This window comes from Microcaecilia unicolor, chromosome 13 (genome assembly GCF_901765095.1).
Source record: "Microcaecilia unicolor chromosome 13, aMicUni1.1, whole genome shotgun sequence".
In the NCBI taxonomy this organism is placed as follows: Eukaryota; Metazoa; Chordata; class Amphibia; order Gymnophiona; family Siphonopidae; genus Microcaecilia; species Microcaecilia unicolor.
Genome location: NC_044043.1, coordinates 24,306,086 through 24,322,546, shown reverse-complemented (window position 1 = coordinate 24,322,546; position 16,461 = coordinate 24,306,086). Strand labels below are relative to the sequence as shown.

At 51.3% G+C, this 16,461-nt stretch overlaps 1 protein-coding gene across 2 annotated transcripts in view; it reads right to left on the bottom strand.

The window, feature by feature from the left end:
• TAF15 (TATA-box binding protein associated factor 15) overlaps positions 1–16,461 on the bottom strand; it is a 329,472-nt gene that overhangs the window by 178,636 nt on the left and 134,375 nt on the right. The gene's annotated exons all lie outside the window — the stretch shown is intronic.

Here is a 16,461-nt window from a genome sequence, read left to right as displayed (position 1 = left end):
TTTGAATCTGACGTCGCTGCACGTTGTACGTGCAGGACGTCAGACTCAGAAATTGTTTCTGAGTCTGACGTCCTGCACGTACAACGTGCAACGTGCAGCGACGTCAGATTCAAAAGAAACTTTTTCGTCGGCGGCGGCGCCAGCTTCAATGGAAAAATGAAAGGACCAAAGGCAGCCGGCAGCGGCAGCGGCAGCGGCAGGAGGACGCGGACCTCGGCTGGCGGGGGTTGGGGTCCCCCGCCAGCGAAGGTAGGCGAGCAACGGAGGGGGAGGGTTGGCAATGGCAGCGGCTGGGGGGAGGGGGATCGGCAATGGCGGCGGCGGCGGGGGGGGCTATAATGTGCCCCCTCACTCTGGCCCTGGCCCCCCCTACCGCCGCAGGTCAGATACGCCCCTGTGTACTAGCATCATCAAATTTATATAATTTGGAAAAAGATTTGAGATATCTGCAGTGGTGTACCCCCCCCTCCAAAATCCAGTACTAGGCATACCGAGAATACGAAACACTCAGGACCTATAGAGCAATTCTACCATACCATAAGCAGTCATTTCTAAGAGTTACACAAGGAAAAGGAAAGCATCTTAAACACTACAGTGAGCACTAGAACATCAATTCACCTATTGTAAAACGAAATCAGACAGAATAGTACAGATCGTCAATCCTGCACAGTCAATGTCAACAGAAAGCCATGTCTTTTTCACAAACACAGATACACCCTAATCCACTATAGAATAAGTAATCATAAACTTTCTATTTAGACAAAAATTAAACTGAACCCCCAAGATGCCAGACTCTGCATACAATGCAACACCACAGAAACAGAAAATGTCCCCTAGTACTGTGCAAAATATAAAGACAGCACATGTAAATTTGAAAAAACTAACAATCACCACTTTACAAATTAACAAATAGAAATAAAACAAATATAGAAAATAAAATAATACCATTTTATTGGACTAATACATTTAGCTGTCAGAGGCCAAAACCTTCTTCCTCAGGTCAATACAGTATAGTGCTGTTACAGTGTCCTATCCTGACCTGAGGAAGGGGTTTTGTTCTCCGAAAGTTTGTCAAAATGTATTAAAATTAGTCCAATAAAAAGATTACCTTATTTATTCTATTATAAACATTAACACAGCTACAATACTATCCTAAAGCAAAAAAATAAAAATATATATTTTATTTACAGTTTGTTGTCTCTGGTTTCTGCTTTCCTCATCTTTTCACTGTCTTCCTTCCATCCAGCACCTGTCTTCGTTCTTTCTCTGCCATCCAGTGTCTGCCCTCTCTCCCTGGCCCTTTCATGCACATCTGCCCTCTATCTCTGCCCTCTCTCTCTCCCCCTTCCATCCACTGTCTGCCCTTTCTATCCCTTCCATCCACTGTCTGCCCTTTCAATCCACCATTTGCCCTCCCTCTCCCATTCATCCAGGGTCTGCCCTCCCTCTTGCTCTCCCTTCCATCCAGGATCTGTCCCTTCTCTCTGCCCCCAGTTCCAGCCCATTTAGCCCACCTGCCCCTAGTTCTAGCTACAGCCCACATCTCCCACCTGCCCCTCCCTTTTCAGCCCCCAGTTTCAGCTCCATTATCCCACCAGTCCGCAGTTTCAGCCCCAGCCCTTATCCCCAACCAGTCCCAAGCTTCAGCCCCCAGCCACTTCTCCCTGTCCCCTTTTCAGCCCCCAATCCTCACAGTTTCAACCCCTGCCACTTTTCAGCCCCCAGTTCCAGTACTAGCCCCCTTATCCCACCTACCCTCCTTTTCAGCCCCCAGTTCCAGCCCCCTTCATCCACATGCCTTGCATTAGGGCCCCCCTTTTCAGCGCCAGACCCATTCCACCTGCCCCAAGCATGCCCCATTTTCCCACCAGCACCAGGCATGGCCCCCATTTTCCCTCAGACCCCAATTCTAGCCCCCTTCTCCCATCTGAGCACCCCCTCCCCACCCCAGTTCCCTTCTCTCATCTGAGACCCCCCACCCCACCCGTCCCCTTCTCTCGAGACCCCCCTCCCCATCCCACCCCACTTCTCCCATCTAAGACCCCCTTCCCCTCCCCAGTCCCCTTCTCCCATCTGAGACCCCCCGACCTGCCTACCAGCTCCGTCGAAAGACGACAGCCCTCTTTCTCCTGCCACCACGCTGCCTTTAAAAAAAAAATCTGTGAAGCGGCATCGCAGGCAGCGTCTGCCCTGCGTGTAAAAGAAGCAAATCGCCTCGTCGTTGTCAGGCCTTCCCTCACTATGACCTGCCCTCCTCTGAGGTAACTTCCTATTTCCATGAGGGCAGGACATAGTGAGGGAAGGCCCGACGACGATGAGGTGATTTGCTTCTTTTACACGCAGGGCAGACGCTGCCTGCAATGCCGTTTCACAGATTTTTTTTTTTTAAAGGCAGGGTGGTGGCAGGAGAAAGAGGGCTGTCTTTCAACGGAGCTGGTAGGCAGGTCGGGGGGTCTCAGATGGGAGAAGGGGACTGGGGAGGGGGTGCTCAGATGGGAGAAGGGGGCCATGCCTGGTGCTGGAGGGAAAATGGGGCATGCCTGGGGCAGGTGGAATGGGTCTGGAGCTGAAAAGGGGGGGCCCTAATGCAAGGCATGTGGATGAAGGGGGCTGGAACTGGGGGCTGAAAAGGAGGGTAGGATGTATTTTCTTAGATGGTATGACCATAGGATAATCTGGTTTATATTTAAAATTATTCTTTTGTAATATTTTAATTTTGTAAGCTTGTCACTCAGACCAAAGTACTTAGCATGCCGAACACATTTCTTAAGTATCTTATCCTAGAAAGTGTGAAGAATGAAATCAAACAAAAGGAGGGGGTGGATGTAAGTGCGATATCATTGGTTAAGAGATGGCATTTAGTCTAGGATTTGTTACTAGCTGAATTAGACTGCCTATTTTTAACTGAAACTTGATTAACAGCAAAAAAGGATGTGGTTAAAAGTTGCTTGTGTCCAAAGGGTTTTAAATATTTTAGTGTCCCCAGGATAGGTACAAGAGGGGGGGGATTTATATTTTGAAGATGTTTTTGTGTGGCAAAAGAGTGTTGGTTTACTGCTGTCTGGTGGTTCTATAAAGCGAAGATACTTAACTGTAACAGGTATTCTCCGAGGACAGCACGCTGATCATTCTCACAAGCGGGTCGACGATCCACGTTGGCTCGGGAACCGGCATATCGTGTAGCAAAAAAGAAAGTTTTGCTAGAGCCTTCTGGCGTGTGTGCCATACCGCACATAAGCAGAGTGCCTTCCCGCCCGCACTCCTCAGTTTAATCCAAAAACATAAATAAAAGAAAAATAAAAACTTCAAGGGGAGGTGGGTGAGAATGATCAGTCTGCTGTCCTCGGAGAATACCTGCTACAGGTAAGTATCTTCGCTTTCTCCGAGGACAAGCAGGCTGAATCATTCTCACAAGTGGGGTATCCCTAGCATCCAGCCTTACCCAAAAAAACAAAGGTCAATTGAGCTTCGCAACGGCGAGGACATAACACAGATTAACGTGAAACTGTATACAAACTAGCTGAGAGTGCAGCCTGAAACAGAACAACATGGGCCTAGGAGGGTGGAGTTGGATTCTAAGCTCCAAATAGATTCTGCAACACTGACTGCCCAAACCAACTGTCATGTCGGGTATCCTGCTCAAGACAGTAATGAGATGTGAATGTGTGGACTGAAGACCATGTCACAGCTTTGCAAATCTCTTCAATGGAGGCTGACTTCAAGTGGGCTACAGACGCAGCCATGGCTCTGACATCATGAGCCGTGACGTGGCCCTCTAGAGTCAGCCCAGCCTGGGCATAAGAGAAGGAAATAAAATCTGCTAGCCACTTAGAAATGGTGCGTTTACCGATGGCGACTCCCCTCCTGTTGGGATCAACAACTGGGCGGACTGTCTGAAGGGCTTTGTCTGCTCCATGTAAAAGGCCAACGCTCTCTTACAGTCCAAGGTGTGCAAGCTAATTTTGCCAGGGTGGGCATGAGGAGAGAAAAAAATGTTAGCAAGACAATCGACTGGCTCAGATGAAACTCTGACATCACCTTCAGCAGGAACTTAGGGTGTGTGCAGAGGACTAATCTACTGTGATAATACTTAGCATAAGGTGCATCCACTAAAGGCCTGAAGCTCACTGACCCTAGGAGCTGAAGTAACAGCCACCAAGAAAACGATCTTTCAGGTCAAGTACTTCAGATGGCAGGAATTCAGTGGCTCAAAAGGAGCTTTCATCAGCTAGGTGAGAATGACATTGAGATTCCATGACACTGGTGGAGGTTTGACAGGGGGCTTTGACAAAAGCAAACCTCTCATGAAGCGAACAATTAAAGGCTCTCCAGAGTTAGGCTTACCTTCTATGCACTAATTGCACTAAGGTGAACCCATACGGAGTTGATCTTGAGATCAGACTGATAAGTGAAGAAGGTATTCAAGAAGGGGCTGTGAAGGACAAGAAAGGGGATTTAGGGCCTTGCTGTCACACCAGACAGCAAACCTCCTCCATTTCAAAGGGTAACACCTCTTAGTGGAATCTTTCCTGGAAGCCAGCAAGACCCAGGAGACACCCTCCGAAAGACCCAAGGAAGCTAATTCAAGGCTCTCAACATCCAGGCACTGGAGGTTGGGATGAAGAAGTGACCCCTCATTCTGAGTGATGAGGGTCGGGAAACACTGCACGGCGGAATCAGAATCATGGTTCCGCAGTCTTGCTTGAGTTTCAACAAAGTCTTCCCCAATGTAGGAGAAAGGAATCGGACGCTAGTCTGTCGTGGGCCTGAATCCTGGAACAGAACTGAGGGACCTTGTGGTTGAGTGGCAAAAAGATCCACCGAGGGGGTGCCCCACTCCCGGAAGATCTTGCGGGCTAAGGCCATATTCGTGTGGTTGCATTATTCTGCTCAGTCTGTCGGCCAGAATGTTGTTTACACCTGCTAGATAAGTGGCTTGCAGAAACATGCCGTGACGGCATGCCAAGACCCACATCTGGATGGCTTCCTGACACAGAGTGAGATCCAGGGCCCCCCCTGTTTGTTGGTGTAATCTGTCTCTTTGAATTAAGATAATTTGGTTGGACAGCCGATCTCTGAAAGCCTTTAGAGCGTTGCAGATCACTCGGATGTACGTCTAGGTCGTATCAAAAAGGAGCAATGACAGGAAGGACAACATTTTGCAAGGAGCTGCAGATTACTGCCATAACATAAATATAGTAGTAATTTGCATACTCACAGATTACTGTACCCACAGCCAATTTTTTATGGGAACCTCACCTTAGAAGCAGAGAGGATCAGTGGCTCTAATGCATAGCTTTCTACTTCGGCTCCAGAGTGACTGGGTGGCAAGGGGATCTGCTGGCAGCAGTAATACATCAAGGGCCAGATTTACTGAGCTCTTTTCCCTTAGACACAGGATGAACACTTAGTAAATCAGGTCCTAACGAAGCTATGTAAACTCTGGGAAGTGTGAAAACTCTGGGACCACTTCTAAAGCGAATGCTACATACCTGTAGAAGGTATTCTCCGAGGACAGCAGGCTGATTGTTCTCACTGATGGGTGACGTCCACGGCAGCCCCTCCAATCAGAATCTTCACTAGCAAAAGCTTTTGCTAGCCCTAGCGCACCGCGCATGCGCGGCCGTCTTCCCGCCCGAAACCGGCTCGTGCCGGCCAGTCTCATATGTAGCAAGACAAAGAGAAGGGAAGACAACTCCAAAAGGGGAGGCGGGCGGGTTTGTGAGAACAATCAGCCTGCTGTCCTTGGAGAATACCTTCTACAGGTATGTAGCATTCGCTTTCTCCGAGGACAAGCAGGCTGCTTGTTCTCACTGATGGGGTATCCCTAGCCCCCAGGCTCACTCAAAACAACAACCATGGTCAATTGGGCCTCGCAACGGCGAGGACATAACTGAGATTGACCTAACAATTTATCCAACTAACAGAGTGCAGCCTGGAACAGAATAAACATGGGCCTAGGGGGGTGGAGTTGGATTCTAAACCCCGAACAGATTCTGAAGCACTGACTGCCCGAACCGACTGTCGCGTCGGGTATACTGCTGCAGGCAGTAATGAGATGTGAATGTGTGGACAGATGACCACGTCGCAGCTTTGCAAATCTCTTCAATAGTGGCTGACTTCAAGTGGGCTACCGACGCTGCCATGGCTCTAACATTATGAGCCGTGACATGACCCTCAAGAGCCAGCCCAGCCTGGGCGTAAGTGAAGGAAATGAAATCTGCTAGCCAATTGGATATGGTGCGTTTCCCCACAGCCACTCCCCTCCTGTTGGGATCAAAAGAAACAAACAATTGGGCGGACTGTCTGTTGGGCTGTGTCCGCTCCAGATAGAAGGCCAATGCTCTCTTGCAGTCCAATGTGTGCAGCTGATGTTCAGCAGGGCAGGAATGAGGACGGGGAAAAAATGTTGGCAAGACAATTGACTGGTTCAGATGGAACTCCGACACAACCTTTGGCAAGAACTTAGGGTGAGTGCGGAGGACTACTCTGTTGTGATGAAATTTTGTGTAAGGGGCCTGGGCTACCAGGGCCTGAAGCTCACTGACTCTACGAGCTGAAGTAACTGCCACCAAGAAAATGACCTTCCAGGTCAAGTACTTCAGATGGCAGGAATTCAGTGGCTCAAAAGGAGGTTTCATCAGCTGGGTGAGAACGACATTGAGATCCCATGACACTGTAGGAGGTTTGACAGGGGGCTTTGACAAAAGCAAACCTCTCATGAAGCGAACTAAAGGCTGTCCTGAGATCGGCTTACCTTCCACACGGTAATGGTATGCACTGATTGCACTAAGGTGAACCCTTACAGAGTTGGTCTTGAGACCAGACTCAGACAAGTGCAGAAGGTATTCAAGCAGGGTCTGTGTAGGACAAGAGCGAGGATCTAGGGCCTTGCTGTCACACCAGACGGCAAACCTCCTCCATAGAAAGAAGTAACTCCTCTTAGTGGAATCTTTCCTGGAAGCAAGCAAGATGCAAGAGACACCCTCTGACAGACCCAAAGAGGCAAAGTCTACGCTCTCAACATCCAGGCCGTGAGGGCCAGAGACCGGAGGTTGGGATGCAGAAGCGCCCCTTCGTCCTGTGTGATGAGGGTCGGAAAACACTCCAATCTCCACGGTTCTTCGGAGGACAACTCCAGAAGAAGAGGGAACCAGATCTGATGCGGCCAAAAAGGAGCAATCAGAATCATGGTGCCTCGGTCTTGCTTGAGTTTCAACAAAGTCTTCCCTACCAGAGGTATGGGAGGATAAGCATACAGCAGACCCTACCCCCAGTCCAGGAGGAAGGCATCCGATGCCAGTCTGCCGTGGGCCTGAAGCCTGGAACAGAACTGAGGGACTTTGTGGTTGGCTCAAGATGCGAAAAGATCTATCAAGGGGGTGCCCCACACCTGGAAGATCTGACGAACTACACGGGAATTGAGCGACCACTCGTGAGGTTGCATAATCCTGCTCAACCTGTCAGCCAGACTGTTGTTTACGCCTGCCAGATATGTGGCTTGGAGCACCATGCCCTGACGGCGAGCCCAGAGCCACATGCTGACGGCCTCCTGACACAGGGGGCGAGATCCGGTGCCCCCCTGCTTGTTGATGTAATACATGGCAACCTGGTTGTCTGTCTGAATTTGGATAATTTGGTGGGACAGCCGATCTCTGAAAGCCTTCAGAGCGTTCCAGACCGCTCGTAACTCCAGAAGATTGATCTGCAGATCGCATTCCTGGAGGGACCAGCTTCCCTGGGTGTGAAGCCCATCGACATGAGCTCCCCACCCCAGGAGAGACGCATCCGTCGTCAGCACTTTTTGTGGCTGAGGAATTTGGAAAGGACGTCCCAGAGTCAAATTGGACCAAATCGTCCACCAATACAGGGATTTGAGAGAAAACTCGTGGACACGTCTTCTAGATCCCCAGCAGCCTGAAACCACTGGGATGCTAGGGTCCATTGGGCAGATCTCATGTGAAGGCGGGCCATGGGAGTCACATGAACTGTGGAGGCCATGTGGCCCAGCAACCTCAACATCTGCCGAGCTGTGACCTACTGGGACGCTCGCACCAGCGAGACGAAGGACAACAAGTTGTTGGCTCTCGCCTCTGGGAGATAGGCACGAGCCGTCCGAGAATCCAGCAGAACTCCTATGAATTCGAGTTTCTGCACTGGGAGAAGGTGGGACTTGGGATAATTTATCACAAACCCCAGTAGCTCCAGGAGGCGAATAGTCATCTGCATGGACTGTAGAGCTCCTGCCTTGGTTGTGTTCTTCACCAGCCAATCGTCGAGATATGGGAACACGTGTACCCCCAGTCTGCGAAGTGCCGCTGCTACTACAGCCAAGCACTTCGTGAACACTCTGGGCGCAGAGGCGAGCCCAAAAGGGTAGCACACAGTACTGGAAGTGACGTGTGCCCAGCTGAAATCGCAGATACTGTCTGTGAGCTGGCAGTATCGGGATGTGAGTGTAGGCGTCCTTCAAGTCCAGAGAGCATAGCCAATCGTTTTCCTGAATCATGGGAAGAAGGGTGCCCAGGGAAAGCATCCTGAACTTTTCTTTGACCAGATATTTGTTCAGGGCCCTTAGGAGATTATGAGAGGCCACCTTTGGTGAAAAACTTTCAACCTCCCTCCGACCGGTAGGTCGCCCGGCACTGACACTTGGATGTCGGCTATGCTCTGCTGGAGCCAGTCAAAAGCTCGTCCCTTGCTTTTGCTGGGGAGCCGCGGGGCCTTGCTGAGGCGCACGCTGCTGACGAGAGCGAGCGCGCTGGGGCTTAGCCTGGGCCGCAGGCTGTCGAGGAGGAGGATTGTACCTACGCTTACCAGAAGAGTAGGGAACAGTCTTCCTTCCCCCAAAAACCGTCTACCTGTAGAGGTAGAGGCTGAAGGCTGCCGGCGGGAGAACTTGTCGAAAGCGGTATCCCGCTGGTGGAGCTGCTCTACCACCTGTTCGACCTTCTCTCCAAAAATATTATCCGCACGGCAAGGCGAGTCCGCAATCCGCTGCTGGATCCTATTCTCCAGGTCGGAGGCACGCAGCCATGAGAGTCTGCGCATCACCACACCTTGAGCAGCGGCCCTGGACGCAACATCAAAGGTGTCGTACACCCCTCTGGCCAGGAATTTTCTGCACGCCTTCAGCTGCCTGACCACCTCCTGAAATGGCTTGGCTTGCTCAGGAGGGAGCTTATGCACCAAGCCCGCCAGCTGCCGCACATTATTCCACATATGTATGCTCGTGTAGAGCTGGTAGGATTGGATTTTGGCCACGAGCATAGAAGAATGGTAGGCCTTCCTCCCAAAGGAGTTTAAAGTTCTAGAGTCCTTGCCCGGGGGCGCCGAAGCATGCTCCCTAGAACTCTTAGCCTTCTTTAGGGCCAGATCCACAACTCCAGAGTCATGAGGCAACTGAGTGCGCATCAGCTCTGGGTCCCCATGGATCCGGTACTGGGACTCGATCTTCTTGGGAATGTGGGGATTACTTAATGGCTTGGTCCAGTTCGCCAGCAATGTCTTTTTGAGGACATGATGCATGGGTACTGTGGACGCTTCCTTAGGTGGAGAAGGATAGTCCAGGAGCTCAAACATTTCAGCCCTGGGCTCGTCCTCCACAACCACCGGGAAAGGGATGGCCGTAGACATCTCCCGGACAAAGGCCGCAAAAGACAGACTCTCGGGAGGAGAAAGCTGCCTTTCAGGGGAGGGAGTGGGATCAGAAGGCAGGCCATTAGACTCCTCGTCAGAGAAATATCTGATGTCCTCCTCCTCCTCCCACGAGGCCTCACCATCGGTATCAGACACAAGTTCACGGACCTGTGTCTGAAGCCGTGCCCGGCTCGACTCCGTGGAACCACGGCCACGGTGGGAGCGTCGAGAGGTAGACTCCCTCGCCCGCACCGGCGAAGCTCCCTCCGCCATCGACGTGCCTTCCTGGGAGGCGACCGCAGTCGGTACCGCAAGCGGCACCGATGTCTGAGACCTCACCCCGGGCAAGGGGCCAGCCGGCGCCTCACTCGACGGTACCGGTGGCGCAAACACCCCCGGTACCGGAGGGGAAGGGCGCAACAGCTCTCCCAGGATCTCTGGGAGGACGGCCCGGAGACTCTCGTGCAGAGCGGCTGTGGAGAAAGACGTGGAAGCCGATGCAGGCGTCGATGTCAGAGTCTGTTCCGGGCGTGGAGGCTGTTCCGGGCTGTCCATAGTGGAGCGCATCGACACCTCTTGAACAGAGGGTGAGCTGTCCTCTCGGTGCCGATGCCTACTGGGTGCCGACTCCCTCGGCGACCCAGAGCTCTCGGTGCCGATACGGGAAGGGGACCGGTGTCTATGCTTCTTCGACTTTTTAGAACTAAGCATGTCACCGGAGCTTCCCGGCACCGACGAGGACGTAGAATCCAGCCGTCGCTTCCTCGGGGCCAAGGCCGAAGAAGGTCGGTCTCGGGGGGGCTGTACCGCAGGAGCCCTCAGGGTAGGGGGAGACCCACCCGAAGGCTCACCGCCACCAGCAGGGGAATGGACAGCCCTCACCTGCACTCCAGTCGAAGCACCACCGTCCGACGACATCAGCAGAAGTGGAGGTCCCGGTACCACCGACGCAGACGCAGCCTTCCGATGTCTCAGCCCCGATGCAGAGGGTCGATGCCTCGATGCAGTCGCGGCCAAGGACGGAGGTTTGGACGCTGTCGACGTCGATGCACTCGATACTCCCGGTGCCGATGCCTACGAAGAGCCCGAGAACAAAACGTTCCACTGGGCCAATCTCGCTACCTGAGTCCGCTTTTGTAAAAGGGCGCACAGACTACAGGCCTGCGGGCGGTGCCCAGCCCCCAGACACTGAAGACACGACGCGTGCCTGTCAGTGAGCGAAATTACCCGGGCGCACTGGGTGCACTTCTTGAAGCCGCTGGGAGACTTCGATGACATGGGCGGAAAAATCACGCCGGCGAGGTCAAAACTCGTGATTGCGTAAGGCACCAAAAAGAGGGGGAGAAAAAATACGACCCGAGGCCTCAAAAGGGCCTACCCCGAAGACGAAAAGAAACTTACCGGGGCAAAACTGAAAATAGAGGAAAGGGAAAAAGACCGAAAAGGTCTTCCGAAATCCTTTTTTTTTTTTTTTTAAGCGAAAAGTCAAAACAGACGCGCGAGGTCAACTTAAGGGGAGCAAACGGCGTAACACGACCGTACCGAGCGCGGACAAAAGAAGACTGGCCGGCACGAGCCGGTTTCGGGCGGGAAGATGGCTGCGCATGCGCGGTGCGCATCGGCGCGCGAGGGCTAGCAAAGGCTTTTGCTAGTGAAGATTCCGATTGGAGGGGCTGCCATGGACGTCACCCATCAGTGAGAACAAGCAGCCTGCTTGTCCTCGGAGAATCATTTCTATAGTGCTTCTAGATATATGCAGCACTATGCAGAAAACACAACTACTACTACTTCTACAATTTAGCATTTCTATAGCGCTACAAGGCGTACGCAGCGCTGCACAAACATAGAAGACAGTCCCTGCTCAAAGAGCTTACAATCTAACAGACAAAAAATTAAGTAAGCAAATCAAATCAATTAATGTGTACAGGAAGGAGGAGAGGAGGGTAGGTGGAGGCGACTGGTTACAAGTGGTTACGAGTCAAAAGCAATGTTAAAGAGGTGGGCTTTCAGTCTAGATTTAAACACAAGACAATACCTGTTCAACAGACAAAATCTATTCAAGCCAAACAGGTCAAATAAGGGATTAGGGGTTATTTATTATGGGAATGATTTAAAAAAATGGGAATAGGGTGTTAAGAGTTAAAAGCAGCCTCAAAAAGTGGGCTTTTAGCCTAAATTTGAATAGGGCCAGAGAGCATGATGTACTGACTCAGGAAGTCTATTCCAGGAATGCATGCTAACAAATAACAGAGTCTGGAGTTGATAATTGAGGACAAGGGTACAGATAAGAGTTACCAGATTAAATGGAGTTTCTGGAAATGGATAAGAAAGGAAATACTAGGAGCTACAGAATGAATGCACTTGTTAGTCAATAAAAGGAGTTTGAACAGTATACAGAAATAGATAGGAAGTCAATGAAGTGACTAGAAAAGGAGATTCAAGTTTTCAAATGTCAAGTTTGTTACTTGCTATATGGCTCATCAGGTACCTTCCAAGCGGTATACAACCACTTTTTAAACAAGTCGAGTTGAAAGTATAGAAAAAAGAGGAACTCCATTGTTCATAGGAAAGATATAGGAGAGATTAGAGACTTGTATTTTAAACGATATAAAATACCAGAGTTCCATAGAGACTTGGATTTTAAACTACATAAAATAGCATGTACATAAAGCATCTTTATAAAAGATAGCAGGGGGTGGGTTGGATGGACTGGATAGTCTTGGCCACTGGCTTTTACCTTTTTGGGCTGGCTTCCAAATTCAAAGAAAAAAATAAATCAAAGCCTGATGTTACCCAGAAATATTAGCTCATTTTCAGAGAAATTATCCAGGTAGTTTCTTTAACTGTATTCATCTTATGAGGATATAGTATTTACATATCTCATACCATCTATTCTTGTAGATGGACCTGCTGTAAAATGTTTCACCATGCAAGAATATTTTCCCCTGCTGACCCTACCTTGCCTCAACACCCATTTTGTTTCCCACCAAGTGGAGATACAGTCAGCAGTTGGATAAATAGACTGGGAAACCATATATTACTTTCACAGCATAGAACAGCAAAATACAAATGCATTCTGAGACACAACTGAGGTATAGCGAATGCTACATACCTGTAGAAGGTATTCTCCGAGGACAGCAGGCTGATTGTTCTCACTGATGGGTGACGTCCACGGCAGCCCCTCCAATCGAAATCTTCACTAGCAAAGGCCTTTGCTAGTCCTCGCGCGCCAATGCGCACCGCGCATGCGCGGCCGTCTTCCCGCCCGAAACCGGCTTGTGCCGGCCAGTCGTATATGTAGCAAACAAAGACAAGGGAAGACACAACTCCAAAGGGGAGGCGGGCGGGTTTGTGAGAACAATCAGCCTGCTGTCCTCGGAGAATACCTTCTACAGGTATGTAGCATTCGCTTTCTCCGAGGACAAGCAGGCTGCTTGTTCTCACTGATGGGGTATCCCTAGCCCCCAGGCTCACTCAAAACAACCACCATGGTCAATTGGGCCTCGCAACGGCGAGGACATAACTGAGATTGACCTAAAAAATTTACCAACTAACTGAGAGTGCAGCCTGGAACAGAACAAACAGGGCCCTCGGGGGGTGGAGTTGGATCCTAAAGCCCAAACAGGTTCTGAAGAACTGACTGCCCGAACTGACTGTCGCGTCGGGTATCCTGCTACAGGCAGTAATGAGATGTGAATGTGTGGACAGATGACCACGTCGCAGCTTTGCAAATTTCTTCAATAGCGGCTGACTTCAAGTGGGCTACCGACGCAGCCATGGCTCTAACATTATGAGCCGTGACATGACCCTCAAGAGCCAGCCCCGCCTGGGCGTAAGTGAAGGAAATGCAATCTGCTAGCCAATTGGATATGGTGCGTTTCCCCACAGCCACTCCCCTCCTATTGGGATCAAAAGAAACAAACAATTGGGCGGACTGTCTGTTGGGCTGTGTCCGCTCCAGGTAGAAGGCCAATGCTCTCTTGCAGTCCAATGTGTGCAGCTGACGTTCAGCAGGGCAGGAATGAGGACGGGGAAAGAATGTTGGCAAGACAATTGACTGGTTCAGATGGAACTCCGACACAACCTTTGGCAAGAACTTAGGGTGAGTGCGGAGGACTACTCTGTTATGATGAAATTTGGTGTAAGGGGCCTGGGCTACCAGGGCCTGAAGCTCACTGACTCTACGAGCTGAAGTAACTGCCACCAAGAAAATGACCTTCCAGGTCAAGTACTTCAGATGGCAGGAGTCCAGTGGCTCAAAAGGAGGTTTCATCAGCTGGGTGAGAACGACATTGAGATCCCATGACACTGTAGGAGGTTTGACAGGGGGCTTTGACAAAAGCAAACCTCTCATGAAGCGAACAACTAAAGGCTGTCCCGAGATCGGCTTACCTTCTACATGATAATGGTATGCACTGATTGCACTAAGGTGAACCCTTACAGAGTTGGTCTTGAGACCAGACTCAGACAAGTGCAGAAGGTATTCAAGCAGGGTCTGTGTAGGACAAGAGCGAGGATCTAGGTCCTTGCTGTCACACCAGACGGCAAACCTCCTCCACAGAAAGAAGTAACTCCTCTTGGTGGAATCTTTCCTGGAAGCAAGCAAAACACGGGAGACACCCTCTGACAGACCCAAAGAGGCAAAGTCTACGCTCTCAACATCTAGGCCGTGAGAGCCAGGGCCCGGAGGCTGGGATGCAGAAGCGCCCCTTCGTCCTGCGTGATGAGGGTCGGAAAACACTCCAATCTCCACGGTTCTTCTGAGGACAACTCCAGAAGAAGAGGGAACCAGATCTGACGCGGCCAAAAAGGAGCAATCAGAATCATGGTGCCTCGGTCTTGCTTGAGTTTCAACAAAGTCTTCCCCACCAGAGGTATGGGAGGATAAGCATACAGCAGACCCTCCCCCCAATCCAGGAGGAAGGCATCCGATGCCAGTCTGCCGTGGGCCTGAAGCCTGGAACAGAACTGAGGGACTTTGTGGTTGGCTCGAGATGCGAAGAGGTCTACCAAGGGGGTGCCCCACGCCTGGAAGATCTGTCGCACTACACGGGAATTGAGCGACCACTCGTGAGGTTGCATAATCCTGCTCAACCTGTCGGCCAGACTGTTGTTTACGCCTGCCAGATATGTGGCTTGGAGCACCATGCCGTGACGGTGAGCCCAGAGCCACATGCTGACGGCTTCCTGACACAGGGGGCGAGATCCGGTGCCCCCCTGCTTGTTGATGTAATACATGGCAACCTGGTTGTCTGTCTGAATTTGGATAATTTGGTGGGACAGCCGATCTCTGAAAGCCTTCAGAGCGTTCCAGATCGCTCGCAACTCCAGAAGATTGATCTGCAGATCCTGGAGGGACCAGCTTCCTTGGGTGTGAAGCCCATCGACATGAGCTCCCCACCCCAGGAGAGACGCATCCGAAGTCAGCACTTTTTGTGGCTGAGGAATTTGGAAAGGACGTCCCAGAGTCAAATTGGACCAAATCGTCCACCAATACAGGGATTCGAGAAAACTCGTGGACAGGTGGATTACATCTTCTAGATCCCCAGCAGCCTGGAACCACTGGGAAGCTAGGGTCCATTGAGCAGATCTCATGTGAAGGCGGGCCATGGGAGTCACATGGACTGTGGAGGCCATGTGGCCTAGCAATCTCAACATCTGCCGAGCTGTGATCTGCTGGGACGCTCGCACCCGCGAGACGAGGGACAACAAGTTGTTGGCTCTCGCCTCTGGGAGATAGGCGCGAGCCGTCCGAGAATCCAGCAGAGCTCCTATGAATTCGAGTTTCTGCACTGGGAGAAGATGGGACTTTGGATAATTTATCACAAACCCCAGTAGCTCCAGGAGGCGAATAGTCATCTGCATGGACTGCAGGGCTCCTGCCTCGGATGTGTTCTTCACCAGCCAATCGTCGAGATATGGGAACACGTGCACCCCCAACCTGCGAAGTGCCGCTGCTACTACAGCCAAGCACTTTGTGAACACCCTGGGAGCAGAGGCGAGCCCAAAGGGTAGCACACAGTACTGGAAGTGACGTGTGCCCAGCTGAAATCGCAGATACTGTCTGTGAGATGGCAGTATCGGGATGTGTGTGTAGGCATCCTTCAAGTCAAGAGAGCATAGCCAATCGTTTTCCTGAATCATGGGAAGGAGGGTGCCCAGGGAAAGCATCCTGAACTTTTCTTTGACCAGATATTTGTTCAGGGCCCTTAGGTCTAGGATGGGACGCATCCCCCCTGTTTTCTTTTCCACAAGGAAGTACCTGGAATAGAATCCCAGCCCTTCTTGCCTGGATGGCACGGGCTCGACCGCATTGGCGCTGAGAAGGGCGGAGAGTTTCTCTGCAAGTACCTGCTTGTGCTGGAAGCTGTAAGACTGAGCTCCCGGAGGACAATTTGGAGGTTTTGAGGCCAAATTGAGGGTGTATTCTTGCCGGACTATTTGGAGAACCCACTGATCGGAGGTTATGAGAGGCCACCTTTGGTGAAAAGCTTTCAACCTCCCTCCGATTGGCAGGTCGCCCGGCACGGACACTTGGATGTCGGCTATGCTCTGCTGGAGCCAGTCAAAAGGCCGTCCCTTGCTTTTGCTGGGGAGCCGAGGGGCCTTGCTGAGGCGCGCGCTGCTGACGAGAGCGAGCGCGCTGGGGCTTAGCCTGGGCCGCAGGCTGTCGAGAAGGAGGATTGTACCTACGCTTGCCAGAAGAGTAGGGAACAGTCTTCCTTCCCCCGAAAAATTTTCTACCTGTAGAGGTAGAGGCTGAAGGCTGCCGGCGGGAGAACTTGTCGAATGCGGTGTCCCGCTGGTGGAGCTGTTCTACCA